The sequence below is a fragment of the Aythya ferina genome (genome assembly GCF_964211825.1).
Source record: "Aythya ferina genome assembly, chromosome: 2".
Lineage (NCBI taxonomy): Eukaryota > Metazoa > Chordata > Aves > Anseriformes > Anatidae > Aythya > Aythya ferina.
In genome coordinates this window covers 115073585-115094481 of record NC_140297.1, presented here as the reverse complement: position 1 = coordinate 115094481, position 20897 = coordinate 115073585, and the positions used below count along the sequence as shown (strand labels likewise).

General features: G+C 43.7%; 1 protein-coding gene across 2 annotated transcripts in view; it reads left to right on the top strand.

The window, feature by feature from the left end:
* The first annotated feature begins 11877 nt into the window (after positions 1–11877).
* MAPRE2 (microtubule associated protein RP/EB family member 2) overlaps positions 11878–20897 on the top strand; it is a 98191-nt gene continuing 89171 nt past the window's right edge. The window contains exon 1 of one of the 2 annotated variants that reach the window (XM_084508055.1): positions 11878–11955. The gene's annotated coding sequence lies outside the window, so the exon portion shown is untranslated. The remainder of the gene's footprint in view (positions 11956–20897) is intronic. The other variant, XM_084508054.1, reaches the window with a different exon arrangement.

Genomic DNA, 20897 nt, shown 5'->3' with positions numbered 1-20897 from the left:
CTCTTTTGGCACATCAGTGTACTTTCTTACCATGCAATATCGCTCAATTATTCAGAAACCCCAAATCCCTCAAAAATCATGATCTTGATTTAAAAACCACAAGATTAAAGGAGTGAGGTGTTTTTGTTTGTTTGTTTGTTTGTTTGTTTTGTTTTTTCTTTCATTTTGTTTTACTTAATTCTGGGAACTGAACATACAGGCTTCAAAGTCCTGAGTACAGAAATGTCCCCCCTTTCTCTCCTGATGAAGGTTAATGTAAGATCACAAGAACAGATACACTGGATCAGATTCAAGGTCCAGCTAGCCCAGGATCCTGTCTCTTTCAGTAACAAATATTGCACACATTGAGAAGAATATAAAAATAGGCAGTAATGTAGCGACATTCTCCTAATATAGTTACCAGGCTTCTGTGACTGCAGCTCAGGGAACGCCTGGACCAGCCATGGCATCTCTGTGTTCAGTGGCCCCAGAGGATTTTTCTTCCATTAATATATTTAGTCAATTTTAACCCTTTTTAGCCTTTTGGGTCCATAGCATCCTTTGGTAATGAGATCCACAGTTTAGATACTTGTCGGACAAAGAACACATTTATTATTGCATCTGTTCTGTCTGACACCTAGATCCTGCAAGTTTTACCCCAATTTCTTTCTTTTTATTTTTTTCTGTGAGAGAGCAAACAATCACTCTCAAATGACTTTTCCAGTCTCCCTCAGAACTTAATTTGCCCTTTCTCTTGGCTACAGAGCACCCCTATTTGTCACTCCTTGAGCAGACGTTGTGCCACATCCTTGGTCTTCCTTGTTGCTTTTCTGTGTAGCTCTTCCTCTGGTGTTATATTCTTTTAGAAACAAGTGTAGGGAGAAAAAAAACAAATCCAGGTGCACCATGGACTTCTCTATATATTATGACATAGTAACCAATAGTTTAATAGTCTTGCCAGCTTAAAACTGGCAAGAGTTAGCAACAATGAAAGTGAAAGCAGCACTGCTGACTTATTAGCAATAGAGGACAGCATACAAAATCTAGTTTAGGTGGTGCTGTATAAGCATTTTAATTGCATTTGAAACTTCATTTCCATGAATTAAAAACCATGCCCTTGTTAGAGAATCATTGCATTGTTGAATCATTGAAATTTCAGGTCTTATGGAAATGATGAAAATATTAGAAACTCCATTCTGACAAGTCAATTTTAGATCAACCTGCACTGATCACCCATCTAGGGTTTCAGTCTCTATTTCTGCTTTCAATTCCTCAAACTTTGGTAAAATTCCCAATCTTCTAAATTAAATTCTTCCAGTTCAGCCTTGGCCTTTCAAAACAAATGTAAGAACTAAGGAAACTGAAAAATACAGATTCTTTTACAGAATGTTTCCAGTAACTTTTCAGTATATCTGTACAGCTGATGTTCTTCCATGCCAAAAGCAGAAATTTGTCATGGCATAGCTCCAGTTACTGAGAAGGGCTTTGAATGTTTTGGTAGAATCGACTGTGTGACCGATTTAAACCAACCTAGGGATGTACCACCTCCGCACAGGAGTGTTCATGGCATACAGGTGCTCGAACACACAATGTCAATGTCAACATCAATGTCAATGTCAACATCAGTGTCAATGTCAACATCAATGTCAATGTCATTTCAAGGTCTTCAGACAATGAAAGCCTTGCAGTCAATATCCACGATCCAAACATGGCCCATGGGGGCAGCAAGCCAGGGGACTGGCAGGGCTGGCAGGAGATTGTCCTCGGGATGTGAGGCCATCGCCATCTGTGGAGGGGAGGACCCCAGCCCTGCAATGCAATTACCGGCCACTTTTGCCTTCAGGGTCTTGCTGATGTGTCAGCCCTGCTTCCTAACCTCGAGGTGCATTGAACAGCCCAAAGATGGCAGACATATTTGTGACCTATACCTCTCTCTTGGGTCGTTGTCTGTTTGAAACATGTAGAGAGCTGGAGGACAAGCAGAGCGCAAATGTGTGCGTGCAAAGGACAGATAGCCTACGCCAGCTCAAGCACAGCGAGTCAGGCCACGACAAATCTTATCTTCCATACAATACTCTGTGTGTCATGACGCTCAAGGAAGCTTGCTTTTGTGGACAGATAATTTTTAAAAGGTAATAGGGTCAGATGTAGAGGAGGATTTGAGAGTTTTCTTTTTTTATTATTGTTATTTTTATGTTTACTTCTCACAAAGCCATGGAACAGTAAAAAGCAATAGCTACTGTTATTGTGTATCTTTCTATGAAGCCTCATTAGTATCAGGGCATCTGTGGTGCAAAGAGCTGTGAGTACTATTTGTTTAACTTAATCATTAAAATCAGCCTCTTTCTGGACAATTTGTAACAAACATATCTCTGTAGTTCTCCTCTTCCTACCTCCTACCACTGCTACTACTGGCTTTGCTCCCAGACAATTCTCCTCTTCAGTGCAGAAGATGTCCTTTATTGCAAGTCAAAACCAACACATCCTAATAACTAAAAAATATTTGTTATGGTAATTTTGTTTTGTTTTGTTCCTGCCTAGTTTGAGTTTACAATGTATATTCTGTCTCCGCTATAGCTATACTCATACCCAAACCTCCAGCCCAACAGGCAATACCACAAAAGAGTTATATTTCCTTGCCTGCAAATAAATAATTAAAAACAGAATGATAGTTCCAGGAGATGAGAATTATCTGACTTTCCGTATTATCATCATCAGAAATTGGAGGCTGTTTGAGAATACGGGCCAATGTATCTATACGTGCCAAATCCCAACAAAATTCTTGAGTTATTTAGGTGTCTCCTTTGATTTCAGGATGTTAGACAACTAATTGCTTTTGAAGTAAGTTTAAATAAGACTTGGGGAATTAAGTTCTTATTTCTGGGAACTCAATTCTTACTGAAACTCCGCAGGCAAGGGGCATGGTGATTATCCTCGGCTCATTTGGAAAGCTCTGCTCATTTTTTTGCTATCACTAGAAGCTAGGGATGCCAGCCCATCAGTAGAGGATGTGCTCAGATGGAGGTTTCAGTTCAGATCAGTAATGTGACCGTCAGGTTCACCAGGACTTTCCTCTGCAGAGCCACTGCCTGATTCTGTAAGGAGAGCCAAACCTGTTCCAAGGATAATTCCCCCTGCTAAACTACTGCCAAAACATTCAGCCCATTGCAGAATACAGTCCATGACAATTTAAATATGTTGTTTCCAGAGTTTCTGAAGTGCTGTGCTACCCACTTACTCAAAATGAAGCATGACTGCTGTGCAGAGGAGAAAGGAGGCAGCAAGGCAGGACAAGAATACAGGATATATTTTCTTATCATGACTAATAGGGGAAACTGCTCTTTTGACATCCACTGCAAGGCCAGAACTGCTGGAATCTGCCCTCTGTAATTCTCCAGACTCATGCTTTCCTGCATTTGCATCAGCATTTCAAAATAAATTTGAAATATGCATTGGAAATATATATTCTATCCCATACATGTTGAACTACATTTATCATCTCATGTTAATACATCTTTCTCCAGAGATCTCTACTATCCTTTAAAATACAATCACTTCCTTACTGAAATCTCTCTAACTACACCGATACATGAGTTGTCAGTACTTCTACACAAGTTTCCTCTCATAAAAACTGCGAGTCTGGGTTTTCAATCAAACTTTGAAGTCAAAACTTTGATCAGCAGTCATGATATAGACCTCCACTTCTTGTGTTACTGAGATGGTATGAATATTTATAATTTTATATAAATAAGAACCAGAGACCTTGTTAGGTTCAGCAATGATTCTATTTGCTCAGGAGTCTGGTATTTCTTCCTTGTTTTCCTTTACGGCTGTTCCTTGTATAGGACATTTAACTTCAAAATTCACTGTGTTTGTGGGAGAGAAAGTTGTTTGTGGAGGTAGGCGTTGCTTATGCAAATTGTTAAGTCCTCTGGGAAATGGTTTAGTCACTTGTCATTAGTTTCTTTATTACCCACTGTAATGGATGAACAGTTACTTGTTTGAGCACACATTTTAAAAAGTAGTATTTGATAAAAACTTACCTTTTATACAGAAAATCATTTGTGAACCACTCACAGAAAATCTACAGCCTGACAGGAAAATGTGTTTTTGTTCTCTTACTGTTAGTCACTATTGTGAGACAAAGCCAAATATGCATACATGGATAGTGCACAGAATTAATTTCAGAGAGAACAAAGAAACACATGGTGGCGGGGTGAACGTTGTTAGTTAGGGTTTTTCAATGCTCTGCTGAGTAGGATATTCAGCCCCCTAGACTCTTCCACTGTTAGTTTTAGTCCTTACAGATTCACTAAGACCTGATTCAGCTCTGTAAACACAGTCATTTACTTTTTACATGGCTTGTTTCTATGGTAATACTAAAACAGGAGATTTCTAATTACTTGTCATTCCATATTTAGAAATACCAATGTCATATGTCATAAACTGAACCACTTTGACCCATGATGCTAGTTAAGGCTATTACTTTGCATATGGGTATCACAATGTTTCTTGCTGCTATGATTACCCTAAGCGACCTCAGCTTAGGAGGAAAAAATGTTCTTTTAAGATTAGGTAGTTCCCCACTTTGTTCCTTATTTCATTATTTTCATTTCCTGAAGGCAATGGGAAGAACAGTAGGGCTTTCTCCAGCATCTGTTACAGTGAGATGCACACAATGTTTTCAATTATAAAAAAAAAAAAAAAAAAAAAGGGAAAAAAAAATCAACCTTCAAGTCAGGCGGCCTGATGCAAAGGAAAACCACTGTAAAGGCAAAGTGTGCTCAAAATGAGTTTCAGCTCAGCTCCTAATTATTCCCTCAGGGAGCAGAATTTCTTCCAGTTCTAATAAGGATAAGTCTGGTCCTTCAAAGCGGAGGTTTCCTGACTTTTACATGGTTTGGGGGACACCTGTGGAGGGTGAGGAGACCTTGCACAATGGCACATGGCCATTAGCAACCGTTTTGTCAGACATTTGCTGCATTTCCCGAGGCACTTTGGCAACTTCAGTTCCCACGGTGTGTTAGAGATATGGGGGCAGGATTCACACTCTTAGGTACTATGTCTGCTCCGTGAGGTGCCACAGACAGTGTCTGCTCAGCCATCTGCTTCTGTCCCACATATATCACCACGATCCCACCTCTGCGTAGGTGATGCTTCAAAGGAAAGGAGGTCTTCAGCTTCTTGATGCTGTTCCTCACTTTTGTAGTGTATTTCCCCTAATTCACATCTGTCAGGTCCCAGCAGCTGGGAGCTGCCACCATCTACAGAGGGACTGTAATCTGTTTTCACTAAAAAAAATGAGACCTATCTCATTTTTACACTACAACCACCTTCAAAACATAGTCTGCTGACAGTCTGTTTGGACTGCTGCAAATGCCTCTCTGCTGTTTGATAACAAAGATTATATTAATCTTGAGGGGTTTGCCTCTTTCCTGACTTATGCAATGACCATCCAATCCAGAAACCACTTGCCATTGGGAAAGCAGCCACACAGCCTCACAAAAAGCTTTCACACTTGACAGACCCTGGAAGATTTAACCATCCTAAATTCAGCAAAAAAGGCCACTCAAGTAGCCAGGCTCTTACTGATGAAAACTTCTGCATAATAAATGGGAATATTCCCAAATCCTGAAAGTTTAAGGTCAAAGGTGAATCAGAAGAGAATCCCCAAAATGGACTTGGGCATCCTTCTGGAAATGAGGTATTTGGCACACCTTCAAGAGAGCATCCTAATCAGGAAAGCATTTAGGTGTGGGCCTAATAGGAAGTGCATGCTTAAGAGCTCTCCTGTAAAGGACCTTGTCTGGCAGGTGCTATTGCATAACCCCTAATGAAGAACTTGCCTGTAGCATCTATTTCTTCAAATATTGCCTATTCACTTGGCATGAATACATTTCTCACCACTACCTGAATATGTCTGTGCTAGAAAATCTCCCTCCTGGAGAGAATCATTTTAAAAGACCATACGTGGGCCTGACCTCATGATAGTACCCCTTAAATTAAATGTGCTCTTAAAACTCATTCATTCATTCCTGTAGCATGTTATACCAGGGCCACAGTAAGGTTAGATAAGAGAGATTGCTCTCCAGGGATAGTGGTAGAGTGGGCAAATATGCAGATGCAGCTAAGAACCTAATTTTTAATGTTGAGACTGGGCTGAGGTAATTACCACTTAATGCTGTCCTTCCCTGAGCCAAGTATGTTAGCTAAAATGCGTGAGGGGAGAACTGCACCAAAACATCTTCTTTTGGACCTACTAGAAATAACTTATTAGGACAGCAACAGAAGCAACTGATTATATCCTGCATGACCCAGGAATTGCTCTATTCAAGCCTACCTTTGAGCAATACCACATAAAAGGTGATGGAATCTGTATGCCCTTGAGTCAGACTTGTCAGACTTACCCCTCTGCTGATTTATGCTTCACTATAAAATATTAAGAATGACAGTTGATATATCATATCACTTCTGTTCCACACACGCCATGTAAAATGGGCTGTGTGAATCCAATTGAAAAACTTAATAACCCAGCTTACCACTAATGAATTTGTACTCTTTTTTTTTTTGTTTTTTGTTTTTTGTTTTCCTTTCTCAAGGCTTCAGCAGGGAGAAGAACTCCCATAAAAGTACTGTACAATGTATTGATCGGAATACCATGTTGACACAATACAAGGCAAAGCTTTCTGAGCCTCCTTCCCTCCTGAAGATCTTGTCTGCTCACCACAGCTATTGTAAGAGAGAGGTAATAGAGGCACTATATTTAATGAGGCCATGCGTTCTTCAAAGTGCTGTATGCCCTGTGGGGCGCACTGCTGTGTGTAAGGCTACATGTTCTTAGTATGAGTGGCAGACAGATAGAACCACAGAACATCCTGAGTTGGAAGAGACCCACAAAGATCATTGAGTCCAGCTCCTGGCTCCACACAGGACCACCCAAAATCAGACCATGTGTCCGAGAGCATTGTTGAAACACTCCTCAAACTCTGTCAGGCTCAGTACCATGACCACTGCCCTGGGGAGCCTGTCCCAGTGCCCAACCACCTCTGGGTGCAGACCCTTTCCCTAACCCCCAGCCTGACCCTCCCCTGTCCCAGCTCCATGCCATCCCCTCGGGTCCTGTCGCTGTCCCCAGAGAGCAGAGCTCAGCACCTGCCCCTCCGCTCCCCTCGTGAGGGAGCTGCAGGCCGCCATGAGGCCTCCCCTCAGCCTGCTCTGCTCGGGGCTGAACAAACCAAGGGGCCTCAGCCACTCCTCACGCATCTCCCCCTCTAGACCCTTCACCATCTTTGTTGCCCTCTTTTGGACACTCTCTGATAGTCTTATATGCTTCTTATACTATGATCCAAAACCACACATGATGTTCAAGGTGAGGCTGCACCAGCACAGAGCAGAACAGAAGGGCTGTTAAGCTGGCGTTGTTGGCTGACCTTAGCAGTGGTTGCCAGACCAACTTTTGCTGGTGTGGGGCATTCAGGCCTCCTGTTGACTACACAGTGCCTCCTGGGGAGGAAAGGGTATCTGACTGGAGCTCTAAGCACATTGGGGACACTTGGGTTAAAAAGTAAAATATATAAATATATCAACAAAACCAATAGGAATAATAGCAAGAGATTAATGTTTTCTGTGGATTTCCCCAGAGGTTTCTAGATATTAAGTTGTAAATTTTGGCCAAATACAAAATTTTGTGGGACTTGGAGGACAATTGGCCAGGGGGGGGAAAATAAATAAATAAATAAATAAAAAGAGGGAGAGACTGAAAACCTTTGAAAAGCTTTGTTCCAGCTAAGAAGGAAAATCTGTATGAGGGGAGAAAAAGCCTGTCTTTCAACAGGTTCTACAAATTGACAGTCTAACCAGACTAATTGTGACATTTAGGAAGTGCTACTACTTACCCTGAGATAATTTTATTTATTTATTTACTTATTTAATGTGTTCCAGAAAGAAAAGCTGCAGCTCTTATTATAATAGGGTCTATTAATTTGAAGTCTTCCCATTTGTTTTAATGGGAAATATATTGCACATGTTAGCTACTGTAAAAAGAAATTACTGTACAGGAATCCCTTCCTGTAGTTAATGAAGTAGTAAATGAAGAAACAGAGAAACAACTGCAAGAGGAAATGTTAAGTTTTTTATTCAGATAGATGGCTTTTGTGTATGAATTTGCTAGAAGAATCAGCCACTCACTTTGTTTTTCCTATGGTTTATATAATAAGTAAGACCAAATGCTCAGAGTATCTAAATCAATTATGCATTAGAGAGACTGACATCCCTTTTGTTCCTCCTTTTTTAACTGCACTCACTGATGAAGATGATGAAGATAATTAATTACAGCTATGAAGAATGAAAGTAAAAAGGCCATATTCCCTCCTCAGTCGTGACCCTGCACTGGATTAACATCAGGGAGGCTGCAGGGTCAAAGGAGTTCAGGAAAAAAAAAGCCTTTGGTAATAAATTACACTGAGATTATGTCCCGTAACCTAACTGCAACTCTTCCATCAGTGATTAAAGATCAAGTGTAAAGAGCTCTTAAAAAAACTAAAAGTCATCATTTCTCCCTGCAAGAAAAGTGTGGCTGAAGATGGACGTGTTTCCCTAATGCTCTGCAGGGACAGACAATTCACTGACCCCTGCAAGTGCAGTGGCCTTTTCTAGGTCAGGACAGCTCTGACCGGGTCACAGCTGTATCTTTAGGTGCTCCTCCTTCTGTGTTTGAAGGAAAGTTAAGATGCCAGTATGTCACTTTGCCCTTTCCCTTGTCAATTTGGAGCCATCTTCTGGAGTCTTTATTTGCTAAACAGATATCCATACATGAGCCACAGAGCAAGTTTTCTTAAGGAATAACTAATAAGCATCTAGTTTTAGAGATGAGACAAATGTTTAATCTTAAAACAGTGTTCATAGGCAAAACCAGATTGCATAGGCCACCCCACCACTGGCTGCTACACCCAGCATCATTGGTAGAACACAGTAAATAAGTTACACAAAACCAAATGGTTTTTGTTTGACTGGCCACAAACAAATTTTTAACCTGGTCCAGACACCCCTTGATGCTGGACAGCTATGTGACCCAAAATTCTGTCCACCAAATGAAACAAAATCTACTGTGGAGGGACTATAAAAAATAAAATAATAATAATAATAAATAATAATAATTTAAAAAAAAAAAAAATTAAATTGGTGCTGGCATCTGAGTAGAATGGAGAGACACAGATAGTGTCTGAGAGAAGGAAACCCATGTTAAAATGTCAACAGATAGGGCAGCCTCTGCATTAATGTACATGATCAGTAAACCCCCATCTCAGTCCTTTCAAGGACCTCAGCACATCTCTCTCTAATTTTATAAATCCTCATTTCTGAGCATTCTGATGTACCTGAAGGCTCTGGGAGATAATTTCCACCAGACTGAGCTGTTTCAGGGTTGACAAGAACCTCATGCAGTTCAACAAGGGGAAGTGCAAAGTGCCTCACCTGGGGAGGAACAATGTCAGGCACCAGCACAGGGGGGCACCCAGCTGGAGAACAGCTCTGCAGAAAAGAACCTGTGTGTGAGTCCTGGTGGACACCAAGTTGAACATGAGCCAGCAGTGTGCCCTTGCTGCCAACAAGGCTAACAGTATTCTTGGCTGCAGCAGGTAAAGCATTGCCAGCAGGTCAAGGGAGGTGATCCTTACCCTCTACTCAGCACTGGTGAGGTCACACTTGGAGTGCTGGGTCCCCCCCAGAGCTAAAGAGACCCAGACATTCTGGAATGAGACAAACATAGGGCCACAAAATTAATGAATGGACTGGAGCACTTTTCCTTTGAGGAGAGGCTGAGAGCTGGGACTGTTCAGCCTGGAGAAGAGGAGGCTCAGGGTGAAGCTTATCAGTGTTTATAAACACAGTAAAGGAAGTGCAAAGTGGATGCAGCCACGCTCTGTTCAGTGGTGTCCTGACAAGAGGCCATGGGCACAAACTGGAACATAAGAGGTTCCATCTAAACATCAAGAAGCACTTTTTTACTGTGAAGGTGACCAAGCCCTGGCAGAGGTTGCCCAGAGAGGCTGTGGATCTCCCTCCTTGGAGGTCTTCAAAAGCCACCTGGGCATGATCCTGGGCACCCTGCTCTGGGTGGCCCTGCTTGGGCAGGGGGTTGGACCAGTTGGCCTCCATGGGCCCCTTCCAGCCTCACCCATTCTGTGATTCTGTGAAATCACGGCCACGGTGCACTGTGGTGTGCAGGCACAGGGTGACCCACACTGCCCACCATGAGAGGCACTGCCAGACATGAGAGCACGGGGCCATATCTGAGACCCAGCACACCACTGCACTTCTCACCGAGGGTGCTGGGATCCTTGAGCAGGAGAGAGGGACCACCAAGTGGTGACCTGTCGCTAAACCTGCAGGTCTCCTGGGATGGCAGGTCTGCTTGTGGACATTTGGACTGGGTGTGCTCAAAAGTGAAAGGACTTTTTTAAGCTTAACTTTCTCTCTTTGCTCTGCAGCCTCCCTTCCTGCACAGGGAAGATAACCGAATTCCTGCGCTGCTCAGGCACAGGCTGATGACAAAATCACTCACCAGCAGCTCAGACACTGCTGTGCAAAGTTCCAGAGACGACCATACAAAAATAGCATATCTTTTGATCTTAAAACTCTGCTAAGCATAGTCTGCAGATGCAGTAAAATCCTCTAATTGTTCCGTGGACACAAAAATAGATTTCATATCATTATGACATGAAGTGACAGGACTAGGAAGAAATTTGGCAGTTTTCAGACACTGCCGAAAAAGCCAGGAAATTCTTTTGACTTTGAATGGCAGGTTTTTGAAATGCTGGCCATTCTGCACTACCTGCAAATGCTCATATTTGGGACATTTCAGACATCTGTGAGGTGTCTGAACTGTGAAAAGCAGCAGGGCTCATGGGCACACTTGGCCTCCCGGCCTGTTTTGACAGCTGGATGTTTTAGCATCATTTCATCAGCGGTGCGGGGTGGTGCTGGAGGCATGGCCCTGTTGCTGCCCTTCTACCAGGAGAGATTTGACTGCTGTGATACAAAATTCAAGCCCTGGTTTGCAACCTTTGGAGCAGGTGGCCCTGACCTACATGGTGGTGGCGGTGCACATCTGCACCTTGGCCTTGACCTAAGCCATGGGAAGGGTTAGAGACCCAGTGGGTTTCCCCCATCTCCTTCCCCTTGGTTCAGTGGGGCCGCAGGGCTGCTGTGTCAGATCTGTATGGGATCTGCACATCCCTGGGGCCATGGGATCCTGTACTGTGCTCAGCTGGAGAGGGAGGAATCTGGGTCTTGGTCCTGCTCACCCACACAGAGCCACTCGGGAAGGAACGGCACCATCTCCTCCGATGGACACGATGCCTTCCCCTGCATAGAACAAGAGGCTACAGCAAATTCCGGCTATTTATTTCAGAGCTTTGGAGCTTTTTTTTTTCTCCCCTGTTTTTATTTTTTTTTTTAATTTTCCCTTCCTCTAAACCTGCCCTAAGTTAACATCCGGAGGGAAGGATCGGGTTGCGCTAAGAGGGAGGCACCGAGCCGCGCCGCTTCTTTTTCTCCGAGCCTACGTTTGGAGAAAAACCGTCCCAAAAAACAGGGAAAGCGTCCTACACAGAGCTCGCCTCCCCCCAGCGCTCAGGGCTGCGTGACACCGAGCCCAAAACCCCAAAACCCGGGGCTCCACGCGGGCAGGACAGGACCACGGGGGGGACCCCGACGGCTCCCCCCCCCGGGCTGCCGGGGCTCCGGGGGGCTCCGGGGGGAAAAGGGGGCGGTGGGGCCGGGGGCGGGCGGCTGGGGGCTCGGAGAGGAGCCGTGCCTTGCCGTGCCGAGCCGAGCCGTGCCGCTGGGAGCGGTGCCCGCACGGTTCACGTGGCGAATCCCGGGCGGGGCGGGCGGACAAAGCCGGGCTGGCGGCGGGGCGGGCGGCAGGGACCGGGGACAAGCAGCGGTGGCGACGAGCGGAGAGGAGCGGAGCAGGTGAGGCAGCGCCCGGCCCCTCCTGGGCTGGGGTCGCCCCTCGCCCCGTGTCCCCCCGGGCACCGGGAGAGGCGCGGTGGGAGCCGGAGCCGGAGCTGGAGCCGGGTGGGGAGGGGGCGGCTTTGTCCGGGGGTCCGGGGGTCTGGGGGTCCTGGGGTCTTTCTTGTCCGGAGCTGGGGGTCTGCAGGAGGCGCTGGGTGCACGCCGAGGGTCCTGCTGGACGCGGAGCGAGGGGCTGAAGCAGCTGCAGGTGGCGGGGAAGGACCCTGGCAGAGGGTGCACCTTGCAGCCCGATGAATCAGCGCGCTGCGCTGGCCGGCCGAGCATCCTGCGGCAGCACCACCTGAAGCTGCGAGCCGCCCGTGCGGTGTGGGTGCACGTGAGGTTATGAAAACAAACGTTTTACCACCGCTATATTTATTTATTTATCCCCTTTCGAACAGCTACTTCTGCTAACAGCCCTCCGGTGCTTTTCTGCAGTGAGTTGTTGTCCTTGTCGTACTTTACTCGCCTCCCCCAAAGGGGTATTCGTTTTTTATCTCTGCCCCCCGAGGAGTGCAGCAAAGGAAATGGCACTAATGGTATAAGCTCACGACTTAAAACAGAGAGAAATCTGAAGCAGTAAAGAAGGTGAAAACTTTTTCTTTCTTTTTTTTTTTTTCTTTTTTTTTTTTCTTTTTTTTTAATTAAGTATTGCAGCAATTTCTACGTGTTTTAAGAGAAGGCAAACAGTGAGGCAGAGATGACATTTCAGAAGTGGAACAGCAGAACAGAACAGTATGACACTTTGTTTGAAATACAGTTTAAAGGTTATTTTATAAGATGCGTTTGCTCTTTTAAAAGATGCTATCTTTTAAAGTAAAATGAACTCTTTAAAAACTTCTGCAGGAGCACCATGGCAGGGTAAATCTGGTTTGGTTCTGATTTCTTCAGTCAAGTGCTCGGTGTTTAGAAGAACCATCTCAAGGGCATCTTGAGATATTTGTTATTCAACAGCTGTGTGAGCAGCTGTACGCACTGTCGTATCAGGATGTCCAGGTCAAGGACCAAATGCTCTCCAAATCCTTGCTGTATGCGTGCTTGCTCCATCTCCTTTCACTGAGATACAGGGACCCCTGCTTCTACCCCTGCTTCCATCTTCAGGCACACAGCTGGATGTGTGGGGCCAGCCTCCACCCGATGGGTGGGAAGACACAAAGAGCACAAAATGCCTTTGTCTTGCACCGGGGATGTGCACAACCACTGCTGAGATTCAGTGGCTGCTTATTAGTAAAGCCCTTGTGGTGAAAATCATCCTAAAAGCAGGGAAAGGCGAGGTTATGACCCCTTAACTTACCTACTTCTGTATCTATCATGCATACGGTGTTTGAGTCACAGGAAGCTCTGTGTCTTCCTAAAACATACAGTATTTTTGGTACTGCTGCTGGGATAGTGAAGCTTCATGTTGCCCCTAGTAGAGGAAGGTGACTGAGATGCTATGTAAGCTATTGAAATAGAAGCAAGGGCTTAAGAAATGACCAACAGTTTATAAATTTGACTTTTTGTAAGGTAAGTGTTGTTTCTATCAGTCTGCCTCAAATTCAGCATGCAGAATCCATTTGCTGCTTCAGCTGTATAAGGAGAAAAGGATCATGTTGGTAGGAGAGCAGGAGGGAGCCAGGGACTGCAGCAGACAGGGCAGTTAACATCTAATGGGCTTGGTGTCTTTTAGTGATACCTACACCTTCTGGATATATTTCAAAGAGGGAAAAAATCTGGATACTTTTCTATGACCTCACCTTGTGGGGTGTGACATGGTAGGCTGGCATAAGCTGGCCAGCAGCCCTAACAAACTGAAAGAACTTCTTGTGCTGGGTATGGTTTGGTAATTTGGGGTGTCTTCTGCTTATTTAAAGCTTCTGGCAATAGGCCACATACCACGTGTTTCTCAAGGTTATGTCTTTATGTCTTCATGTAGTCTATTCCCCCAAGAAGGAACAGGGATGCCTGTACAGTAGCTTTTGCTCCTCAAAATCTGTCCACAAGGGTTGTAGAAGCAGATGATTCAGGGCACAGAGTCTTTATTGCTTGTTCTCTGAAGTGTGTTGGAAATAACAACAGTGACAGTCCTGACTGGTGGTGGGTGACTGGAATAGATATTTCAGTCCTTTGATTTAGTGCGTGTTGCCCTGTCCTGATTAACTTCAGTTGCCTGATATTATAAATCTAAGTCCTCTTTTTGACAATAAACCTCTCAAATTGGGTTTATTTCAGCTCTTACAGCTCCAAGTGTTCTCAACTACTTCATACTGTCTCTTCTTGCTGATGTGAAGCCTTGTCCAGATATTTTTCTGTGTTATTTTTTGACCATTCCTCCAAATGCTGATGAAATATTTGGAGGAGTAATTATGTAAACCACAAATAGTGCTGCACACACACACACACACACACCTGAACGGGTAATCACAAGAATTCATCTGCAGTTAAACTTGGAGGGGAAAGAATTGGGACCCTTCAAAACTGCTACAACTTTTCCTAAAACACTTCATTCAGGTTTTGCTTAAAATAGCCATTATCCTGGCTTCTCCTGCCACAATGAAACCTTAATACAACAGCTTAATCCCAGAAGAGGGAGAAACTTCAGACTAACACAATTAGGTGAGTGGAATTTTTCCCTCAGGCACCTTTGGAGAGTGATACAATATCATGTTAAAAACTGTAAGCTGCTGTCTCAAAGAGCTGGGCTGGGCCAGTGTTTGTATGAGGCATGGGAAGGAAAAATGCAGCTGGTGCAGAAAGCACCGGTGGTGAACGTGTCGATAGCATTGCTCTGAGTCACTGGTGGCCCAAAGTCCAACCACAGCATGATGGCACATGTGTTGTTGTTGGGTGAGGCTTAAATGAGATCCTGAATCTTTCAGCACCTCTCTATATACCATTTATTTGTATATATTCATAGGATGTGTGTATACAAAACTTGTTGTTTTGGCTTAGCTAAACACTAAGTTTAGGGTAGCTGTGACTGCCTGTGTGATTTTTTTGCAGCTTTGGTGGGGCTAGATTTCTCACTGCTGAAAAGGTGAGGCGATTTGGGCAATCTGCAACAATTTTTGCATCCTTACTGCCAAGGGGTGCCTCCACATCCTCCCTGCTGCCACTCCGTGCAATGACAGGCTCTGGGAGAGGGAACTTGAAGACTGAGCTCTGGCAGAGCAATGTGCACCCTAAGGGGAGCAAGGGAAACTATGTGTATAGACTGTCTTGGAAGGGTAGGTGGGGAAATGCCTCAAACGGGGTATTTTTTACAAAAGGGTTGAAGAGACACTTCTTGGACAGTAAAGAAGAAGCAGTGACTAGTCTGCATGTGGGAAGGTCAGGTGTGGGGAAAGGGGGACTGACAGCAGGGCTAAAGAATGAGGAAAGTAAAAGGCAGAACTTGAACCACAGGGCAAGGATCCAGAAAACAGGAATGCCCTAGGAAAGCTGTTAGGACAAGTATTTATCATCTTACTAGCTGAAGATGCAGCTGGAGCTGTTTCACGTTGTGTATGTCATTGGTGGGCTGACCCCATCCCCATCGCGCAGCCGCAGGACAGGCAGGAAGGATTAAGGGCAGCTCTGGGAGCACTGCCCAGTGTCAGCAGCCTAGCAGCAGGGCTGCCATGTGCTATTTTTTTATTCTGGCCATGTCCAAACAGGGTTTTAAAAAGGCTGAAGGAAACCTATCCGGCTGTCTAACAGTCCCTATAGCAAGAAGAGAGCTTCAGGTAGGGCAAGTGTGCTCAAATTTGATCAGCAGCTGCTGCCCCGAAGAGGGGCTGATGCTCCACAGTGGTCTTCTAAAGAAGGTCCGGAGGAGAAGGAGTAGTAAAGAAGATGAAAGCATGGCAAAGTCTGTGGGGAGAGCTTTGATCCTGGTTGAACATTTCTTCAGCCCCAGAATCTCCTGAGCCTGTTGCTGAAGATGTTTCCATTCATCCAGCTTTATTCCATTGAGCCTTGAATGACCCCAGGTTTCAGATTTGGCCCATTTGAAGTACAGAAACAGTTCTAATGCCTTACAGGAGCCTAATCTTTAACACAGCCTCTTCTGGGAATGGCTGACCATGGGACTTCTGCCTTCTGGGAAGAAGTCCATAGTATTTCTTTAGGCATTTTGTGATTTCATATATTCAATACACAGAAGAATTCAAGTACATTTGAGTAAATTTTCCTAAGGGATAAAATTAGTAGGGTCCTAACACTGAGTAATCTACCCTACACATAAGTGACAAGCTTTCAGGCTGATCTAATTACTAATGCCAAACTAAAACCACATAAAATTAACAAGTTGCCCAAAAATACAACTCCTTCATAGATTTAACAGATGAAAAGGGAAGGAGGATGTAAGATGAAGCTTTATCAGATTCAAGTTTCAGACACTGAGTTGTTCTAACTAGTATATCTGTTTGTAGGTCTGATAGACTCGTTAAAGTCAGCAGGAAAGAATATGTCTCTGATTTCACTGCAGAGTTTGGTTGTGCAACTTCTAAAATGAAATAGCCAAAAATCTTCTCAGGCTACTCCTTCCTGAGGAATTTTATGAAAATATGCTTTGATCTGGTAACCATTTTATGCCCAAATTAATACTGGGCTTAATATAGACTTGTTACAATCTCTTCAGAGTTTGAATCACACTGCGAGCAAAGCATGTCAAGTTTTATCAAAAGAAAACAATATGCTTTGTCTGGCTTTACAGTATTCAGACTAAATAGAAATGCTATGAATAAACTTGTTCTTGAAGCTTTATTGCAATGTGGCACTTGAAACTAACCTTGGATCTCATGACTCATCTCTACTGGGAACGCAGCATCCCTTGCAGAGCTCACACTTTCAAATCCAAGAATGTTTGCAAGTCTGAGGAAAAGGCCCAGCCTAAGAGGCAAAACGGAAGCACTAGATGAATTCCTCTCTCGATTTCCATCAGATTCCTGAGTTCTTCGTGCCTGATATTAGATCAGAAGACATTGTCTTGCAGGAGTGTCTGTAAATACAAATATGGTTTGGGTCTTGTGGATTTTGATGGCCAGATAAATACATTTTCAAGTACACGCAAATACTGATTGCTTTACTTTCTAAAATTGGAAATAGCTTATTGGCAGCTTATTGAAGGGCATTGTTAGAATTAATAGAAGTACATACACAGGAGAAGGGGTGACTTATGTCTGTAATTAAGCTAATCAAAGAGGCAGTGGAGAGCTCCTATCTTATCAGGATTGCTGCTTCAACTAGGAGACTGCACCAACAGAACAAATATTTGCCTTGGCTTGTGAAGTTGCATACAACATCACGTGCACCGGGATTTCCCTGGCGTGGGCAGGATGTCCCACTCGTGCAGCTGTGTTCCTCTTCAGCAGGTTATCTGCAGCTCTGCTGTGAAGCTGAGCGATACCCATTATTTCCAAGCGATCGCGTATTTAAAAAACACTGACATAAATGAAGTGTGCAACCTACACAGAGTAAGCCTTAAAGCTGCTCATTTATTATCACAAAATTTTACGTTTTCTTGTGGATCAAGCTCTCAGCCATTATTAATTGCACTAACTTTTTATAGTCTGCTCTCTTTCACTTCTTTCAACACCATTAGCCCTTTAACTCCCTCTTGTGCGCTGGTGTCAATTACAACCATGAGAAACACTTACAAACAAAGCAGCAAGTTTAGAGATACAGAGGAGTACATATTGACAACTGGTCATGAAGATCTTTGCACTTCATCAGCAAGCCACAGGAAACTTGCTAGGAATATGCATTTGGGAAGCAAAGCTTGCAAGGTGCAGCTGAAAACAGTCTGGGGAATGTCAGAGGCAAACTGCATTTGCTGGAGTTTTGAACGGCAGCTGTAGGTTTGCTGTCTCTTGGAAAACTTTTGAAGTGCTGTTTAAATAATTCCAGATGACGACCCAAAAAAAAAAAAAAAAAAAAAAAAAAAAAAAAAAAGTTAAGAAAACAAAAGCTCTGGGCTTTCAGCCACTTCTGGGTTCATTTTGTTTGTGTGTGTGTGGTGTGTGTGCCTGGAAGGAGCTCTGCACCCATTCACTGCTGCCTGTTTAGCTGCTGCTCTGGAGTGCTCCTTTCTCACACAATACCTCTTGAGAAATTTTTCACATTCTTTGTCTGTTTCTCTTCCTCTTAGCAGCACTCTGTTTTCACCACTTCCTACTGTCAGTAATTTTGCCAGCTTACTTTTCTCCTTCTTTATCTCCGGCTTTGCTGGGGGAGTGGATAGCCTCCTCTTTTGATCCCTAGTTTGTATGTTGCTGATGTGGGTTCCCCTCTTGTCACTTTCCGGGATGCTTTAAAAATGATTCTTTAAACCTCTCTTCTAACAGAGGCTTGTTTACAGTTGCATAGCATTTGACACATAACCCTTGTAACCTGCTCTGATCATGGATTTAGCAAGAAAGGACAGACACTAGGAAAGGGTACCCCACAGATTTTCAGTTTAGCCTTACCCCAGCCATGCAGCAGAGCACAAAGTATTGCGTTTTCCCAAGAGAAGCAAGAAAGAGTTACTGAGTTCAGGAGCTGAACGTGCTGCTTTATCGATCCAAGAGCTTTTGCTCCAGGAAGCTGCGAGGAAGAAAGGGACTGTGGAACAAAACAGGACTCACACTCAAAGTCCTCCCCTGGACCTGAAGTGTCAGCAGCCAGACAAATGTTGTACTTTGAACATTGAGGCCTTGCTAAGCATGAGCAGATTTTGAGGAGCTCTTGCAACCTTAAAATGCACTTTTGAGTCTTGCCTTTGCAGGATAATAGCTGGCAAAAGCAAGATGGCATCAATGGGGGTGGGCATTACTGAGGTGACCTCTCAGCAAGGACTGACCTGCTAGCCACTTGCTTATTTGATTTGTACTCACCTCTTCCAGTTTCAGCTGCTAAAACATGATCTGGTCTCTTAAGCTTTAGCAATTTCCTGCAGTTGTAATGGCAAAAAGTGTGATTGCTCGTACAGCTGCATGACGCTGTGTTTGCCATTAGGACAGGAATAAAGTGGTTCTGGTAGGCACTGCAGGTGTGCAATAAGAGTTGTAAGAGGCATTGGTGCTACTCAGAGAATCATAGCTATACATGGATATATACACGTATATAGTTATCCACCCCACCCCACCTCCACCTCATGTGCAGGGTTTTTCAGAAGCAAATCCCAGGCACTGAGCACTTTCTCTCATGGTTTTAGTTGCTAGCTGCTACAGATCAGACCATACCCAGTTTCACCATTTCAGGCTTTAGTATTAGGGTGTAGTTACTACCAACCAAGACAGCAGAGCCTGTAAAAGTTAAAGCCTCTCGATTATCTTCGCTGTTCATGTATTCCTAACAGAAGGTGGTTTCAAGTCCTATCCTAGGTACAGAGTTAGCTGCACTGAGCACAACATACCAGCACCTGTATCCCATTTTCTGGTTCTGCCCATCGCCTGTGAAGTTCCTCCTCCCTTCACACACACCTCTGGATTCCCCCCAGTGCCTTGGGAACATCAATCCCAAATAAGTGAGAACTCAACCACAGACATCAGGGTTGACCCTTGATCAATCTTTGCTGAAGTGGATGGAAAGGAAGCCTGCTAGAGGGCCTCACAGTGGTAGGAAGAAAATGAGCTCTTGGTATTTAAATAGAATTGTTTTCTTTACTCTTAGGTGCAGTGTTTAATTTGTGAACTCACAAAGATGTTGTCTTTTCCCCAGAATTATCAGACTTTCTCTAAAAGGTGAAATGGTTTTATTGTCCCTGGAGAACACTGCAGAATTTTTACATTCACACATGGCATGACATAAGATTGCAGACTTGAAGCCACAGAGTAGCTTCAGGACACATGAGTATGTGTCCTTTAAATATAGATTTTAAAGTAAAATGTGCTTTAAAAGTGAATGCTGTAGTTTATTAAGCAAAACATCTTGTTGCAATGAAGATATGTTTTTCATCCATTTGACACTTTGAGAGGAGGAGAAGATGAACAGAGGTGATATTAAGTTTGTATTTTAATGATATAGTAAAAGCTCCATATGGATACATGTGTTTTAAAGACCAATTAACATTTTCAGGCAGAAGTGGACTGGCTGTGTGAGAAGGGATAAATGTTCTTTTTGTAATACTTATTAAAGTTAAGATTGGGCCCAAACCACAAAATCTCAAGAAAATACGTCATCCTCTCCATATCAAGATGGAACAATTGCTTCAACTTAAATACAGGAAATGTTGGGCATAACAGCCATTACTTGCACCGATCTTGTTAACGAGAACATAATCTCCTAATCACTCCCTTGAAAGCAAACCCAGATGATAGAAGCGTAGCTGGACCCCTGCCAAACAACTCAAGAACTCTGATTTCACACCCAGGCTCCTGCAGGAGTGCCAGGATAACCTCAACTATTCAGGGAAGAAAACCATAGCCACTATGCATTTGTAATTCCTTATACTTCTATTTTTAAAACCAAAAAAAAAAAATGCCAGTTGGGATACTACAAAAACCTGAGTAAGACTTGAGAGTATATGCATGTAGATCTGTTTATATTACACACCAGTTCAGTATATCACCACTCAGGCAATATTGCCTTAGTGGCAATGTCCTAGACTGTCTCCCTGTTCTCTTAAATTAGTCCTTGAGGAAAAAAAAAAAAAAAAAGCTGGCTTTTTAAGAAGTAAAGTAGTTAGAGGACAAAGGAACAGAATCTAGTTCTTGGTGGTGGTGGTCCCTTCACAGTCAGGGCTTGTGTGCACTTTAAAGAGGTGTACAAAGAACTTTGATCTTGCATCATCATCATGATGTAAGTGGTGAAGGCTCTTGATAGGTTGTGGTGATGTAAGTAACAATTGCTGCGAGTTAATAGATGTGTTTGGTTTCCAATGTGATGCATCTCTAATACAAATAAATAGCAAAAGCTGTTGGGCTTCCCTCAGGTTGTTACAGCAGTGCTTTTAAAGA